We start from the raw sequence: 6,000 nt of genomic DNA on the forward strand, positions 1-6,000 counted from the left end.
TTGCTCAGTTTCTATTTATGGTAAATGAGCTACCAGATGATAACCAGATCACAGTGAACCTCGGGTCTGCATTTATATCACTATTTTCATTTTTCAGAATCCGTTAAATGACTATACAGGGTGTGATGTGAAAGCTTGTAGTGACTAGCCCACAGATCTCACTCCCCTCAGCACTATGGTGCTTTTTTTATTGTATTTTAGCTCATTGTTTTACAGTCTGCAACTGTTTCCAGCTAAAAAGGTTTGATAAACCCATTGTATGCAACCCGCACTGCACCAAACATCAGACAGGAAAATAGCAACTAGCTGCTGAAGAGAGTGGAAGATATAGCTGAAGAGCCAGATTCTACTTGGGAGTTTGTGGCGACAGAAATGGAGCTAAAGGGAGAGAGACACAGTCACATAAAACAATGCACATTAGTGACAGCATAACATAAAACCTGGAGCACATCCAGCCATTATCCTCCCATCCAATCATCAGTGATTAAAACAATGTCGCCATCATCACCATCACATGAAAAAACTCCTCCTATGGTCCTTTCACTTGTGTCTGCTGTAGCAGTTAAAGCTGAAACATCAGTTCGAACCCTTGTGATTCTGCAGGAATGTGTGATACGCTGGGCTCTTTGTGTAATAAACACATGGTTAACATGATAATAACAGCTGACAGGTCATTATGGGGGGAAATGAATGGATTGTATTAACAGATGGGATGAAAAAATGAAGCCCATTCAGGTTGGGCCGCAGGTAAATTAGAAAACAGATTCCAGGACCGGATTCAATTTAATAACGTCAATCATCGGGGTCGTTCTCATGAAAATAACTCGAAGCTTGAACAAGATTTAATCCTGCCCCTTTATCCTGGTAATTACAGTCATTACAACACAATCTGTTCAGTTGGTGTGTATTTACAGTTAGTCTAGCAAGGCCAGGACATTGTCCACTAGGGGATTTATTTGCTCTCAATATTTGTTGACTGTGGACATGTCAAGAATAGGGTGATGGGTGTCCTTTCCTCTGAGCTGGCCTTTAATTAAATTGTTCCCTCAGGCATGATGGAAGAGGGAATCTAGTTTCAGGGGTGACTGGGCCACAGCTACAGAGGGAGACCCAACGCTTTGTGAAGCCCCGGCTTTGCTGTGTTTCTCTGCTGGAGGCGAGACAAGCGAGTTTCACTTCGCCAAATGGGAAAGCAGCTTGGTGGTGATGCATCGGTGTCTCTCACCACTCATGAAACCAACCAACCTCAAAGTACACATGAGTGCTTTATGAGCCACTCTATAACAGTGTTCCCAACCAAGAGAGAAAACAATTGCTCACTTCATCTTTATTGTAATTAATGTGTGGAAATTTGGTTAGCAGCCAGGTAATCAAGTTAATTAGAATTCAGTTAAAAATAACCGAAAAGTATGTATTACTTTTGTTTTTAAATACTTTTTGTCCAGACTTGCGAAACAGGGTTCCGTCCTTAGTCCACTTCTTTTCAGGTTATACATAAATGACCAGAATCATTTCATGGAGAAGGCTTTCAGATGTATGCAGAAGATACTGTGATATATACTGTATATATACATATATACATATATATATATATATATATATATGGTGGAAGTTTCCTCAGTGCACACAACTTGTAGCAGCATGCTTTGAAAACTAATTTGACCAAAAAAACCATGTCAACATGATTTTCATCTAATCAGTCAGTCCTCGTCAGACGTCAATGTGTAGAATTTAAATGTTACTGGTCAATCTGTAGAACAGGTTTTAGAAATTAAATGTCTCAGTATTGTGTTAGATTCTCATCTATATTTTTAGAAACACATAAAAACGGTGAGAAAAGTTGACATTTATATAAGCTTTTACATTTTGTATTCCATGCTATTCTGCAAATTGTTTTAACATTTAAGTTATTGTGCAACTACATAGTCATTGGTCACTTTGATGGTAATTGACCGTCTTAAGATATAGAATCGTATAACTGAAATTTTGATTAGGATGCTGAACCTCAATATGTTAGGATGTGATCACCATATTGAATTTTTGAAACCTCTTACAGATTCTGGCGCAGTGTCTTAGGATGCATCTGCAGGGAATTTTTAGATGTCCTTTTGGAGAACTTAATTTGGACAGATGTCTTTCTCTGTTTAATAGATTCATTAGGGAACTTCTTACCAGCAGAACTCAAAATGGATCATGACTGACACTGTATGTGTTTTGTATTGCTCTGTTTGTGTATATGTGAATTGTTTATTGGGACCGGAATTGCAAAGTACCTCAGGCTGTTAATTTTGCTGTATTTGCACTGATCCATACTTGTCTCTGTGAAAATAAATATAATATAAATAAATAAATCCTTCAAATGAGACAATCTCACCCCTCTACAAGAAGGCCCTACACTGTGACGAGAGGTCACAAGTCAAAAAGGTTGGGAGCCAGTTTCTATATCATCCGCAACCTTTTTGCTTTTCCCTTCTGCTTTGGAATCTGTTTTGCTGCTTTGCTGCTTGGGCAGCGTTGTGGGCTGCAATAAATGCTTATTGGTGCTACTTTTATTGCTTATTTCAGCTAGAGTGCACAACAATTTTTAACCCCATTCAGCTAAAGAACTGCATTATTTCTCTTCTCTGTTGCATCAAATCTAGGTGTAATGCAACTCTGCCCAAAATGGTGCAGTGCTCGCTGCCATTAACTTGTCCATTTTCCATTCCAGCTAATGGAAATTCACATTTGGTGTACCTAAGTGCCTCTCTCAGAGTGCCCTTCTGATGTCCCATTCTCAGCCCCCTTCCATTTAAATCTTTATTGAAAGTCATGCTGAAAATTCAAAGAAAATTCCTCCTCAATGCTCGGTGGTTGGGAGGAAGATTACACTTTGTGTCCAAGGTAATTTCTACACAGAGTGACTTTCTCTCCAGTACTAATTTCCCTGTGAACAGAACAACCTGGTTTCCTCCTCATCCAAGCCAAGAGACTGGAGGCCACACTCTCATAAATGAAGCCGTCCCTTCTCCTCTCTAATTCTACTCCCTAGTTATAACTGACTGAGGTGCAGGCCAGGAGTGTCTCTCCCTCTTTGGCTGACAAATGGTTTGGCTGAACGAGTAATGGCTAATTAACTTCCTGAATATGATTGTTTATCTGACTTTATGATCTGACTGTGTGCCAGTTTGTCTGCCCGCCTGCTTGTGCTTCCTCAGTGTGAAGGCAGACCGGGCTGCTGCTGCATTAGCACAAACTCACCAGATGCTCTGGCTGCATGCTCTGTGCTTCAGTGCTGGCAACGTGCCACTGCTCCTGCTTCACTAGGCTAATGTAAATGCACCGTTTCATCATTGGGCCCGGAGAGAGGCAAACTCGTCTGCCCCGACATGCTTCACTCTTGCGGGGGGCGCAAGTGGTGCCAGATGCCCGGGAAGTTTTCCTTGGTGACAAGGAAGCTATCGGAGGTCAGGAGTGAAGGACTGCAAATCAGGGAATGTGGATCTGAGAGTGCAAGAGCCAAGGCAGTTCTGCCTTTTTAAAACAACAGTCATTCTCTAAGGAGTACTGAAATGTGTCGTTCAGTATTTCTAAAATATAAAGTCTTTTTTGAAAACGTTTCCTTCACCTATCACATCTCCTGCGCTTTCATTGGCAACAAGATAAACTGTGTAATTTGACCTCAGTAAAGAGTTCAGCTCTTCTCTTTACTAATTTCTTCTTCTTAATGGCAGAGGATTTGGCGATAAGAGATGGAACTAGTTTTCCCTGGTCCTTGATCTCTGTTGCTCAGGAGACGTTACAAGAAAATGGAGTATATTTCTTGGCAGATTTCTCAGTTAGGGGGGAAAAGCAATTTGTGATTAGGGAAGATGGCGTGTCCATATTTTATTAACTTTTCCAACACATAATGACCATAATACAAACCAAGACAGCATAAATCATTGAAGAAGAGACAACAGTATAAATCTGGGCACATGAAAGTAGCTACTGCAAGTAAAATACTACAATCCAATGGACATAAAAAGGTACAAATACAATACAGCAAATACAATAAAAATCGTGCACAAAACTTTCGCAGTAAAAATAGGGATATTTACTTCCTATTATGTTTCCTTCCTTAAAGAAGTTGAAAAAGCCAAAAAGCTAATTTTATAGAAATCCCATTGATGATTAGAGACTGTACTGAAAAATGACAGAATCAGTCATTTCAGAAAGGGCCCCAAAACAACAAAATGTTTACTCTCAAGTGACAGAGCCGTCTGATAACTGTCGTAACCATGACGAGAGAAAAGTAAGATATCAGGTGACATCATTAAACATCAGAAATTTAAACACTTCCTGTTTGTTTCCTGGTTTCCTACTGACAGTGAACGTTGGTTTATTTTGATCACATCCACCATCATTCCTAGAACTTGGCTAAGTGTTTTTTATCGTAACCATGACAACAAAAGGTCGCCTAACCTTAAGAAATAATTCTGACGTAAACCATGACCCATAACCGATCCAAGTTGTTTTTATGACCAAAACCTAACCAAACCAAAATGTGTCACATCATAAAAAATAATTTCTTTTTACTGATTTGTTCTGCTGATCAAGGCTTCAGATCCGAAAACACTACGTATTAGTACAAACCATGTATTTTGTCTGTATTTGGAGGATTTGTTGTATAATTATTGAACCTTGCGATCAGGAATTAAAAGAGAAAATGTCGTCAGTTTTAACTGTAAAAATCAGGCTTTGTCTGGCTTTTCCAGTAGAAAAGACCTTCAAATTCCTGTTTGAATAAGCTCAGTGGAAGCACAGACCTATCTTTTAATAAACACAGCTGGGGAGGTTATGGCCATAATTTATGCGTCCACTCTCTAACACTTGATTAGTCATGTTTCAGAAAAGAAGAGATAAAAGAACAATTGCTTCATTAAATGGGGGAAAGCACCTGCTTCATTTTCATACCTCCAATAGTAATTATCATCCCAAAGTTGAAATTTTTTCATTGAAGTTTAACTGGAGTACAATAATAACTCAGAATTTCATTTGTGAAAAAATACATTTACAAACCCCAACAGGAGCATTTCTTTCCAGGAACAGTGTCCTTGTTAGTATTAATAATCCAAAGAACAGACTGTTCACTGCTTTCATGGTGAATTATTTCTTCAGTCAAAAGTGTTACCAATGAAAACTGCTCTCAAATCCAAATGTGTAAATGTAGCACTGTATTTCAAAACCTCGGCACATGAAACCAAAACTATCTGCATGGCTACACACCATCAGAGGCAGGGAGAAAATCTGTTTTGTAATTTGGGTGAAAATGCCACTTTGACTTTGTTACTTGTCGTAACAAAAGAGAACAATCCACTGACAATCATTATAAAAGCATGTAGGTCACTTTTAAAATGAGTTCTTATATGTTGTTATTTCCTACTTCCTGTTGTCTGGGATCACACTTCTGATGAACCACAGCTTGTCATAAACGTTCAGATATCTGCAGGAAGCTGTGAGACAGACAGACAGCTCTGCTGGCGAAGAACCATGAATCCTTTCATTGCCCTGCACCAGTTTTTTTTTTTTGTGTGTGGAAGTATTCTTGTGCTATATGTGATTGGTTTGGACAGACCTAATTTTCAGGGGGCTTTTGAAAGCTTCTCTGTCTCTGTAGAGCGAGAATCCCCAGAGAGATCAGTGCTGCCTCAGAGGATTGGACGGACGAGCAAACTGCTCGACATACACGCTGAGTTTCTAATACAGAGATGATAACTGTGCTCATATAATGTTTGGTTAGAAAGACAACGGCTGTGTGTGGCTGTCCTGCAATTTCACTTTGCTTCAGGGCTAAAGAACTGCTGTAGTTGGTTGCATATTTCCAGCAGAGTAGGGATTCATCAAACTGTCAATGGATTCCAAAATTTCACCAAGTTGGCAAGCCCAGTCAGTGAAATCTTTCATGTCTTCAACTGTCTGGCATGGCTGAAAATTCACTGTGAACATTTCCTCTCACTGCCTGTAAAATCATACTCATCT

This window comes from Seriola lalandi, unplaced genomic scaffold (assembly GCF_002814215.2).
Source record: "Seriola lalandi dorsalis isolate HSWRI2012SDOR001 ecotype SW California unplaced genomic scaffold, Sedor1 jcf7180002054441, whole genome shotgun sequence".
Lineage (NCBI taxonomy): Eukaryota > Metazoa > Chordata > Actinopteri > Carangiformes > Carangidae > Seriola > Seriola lalandi.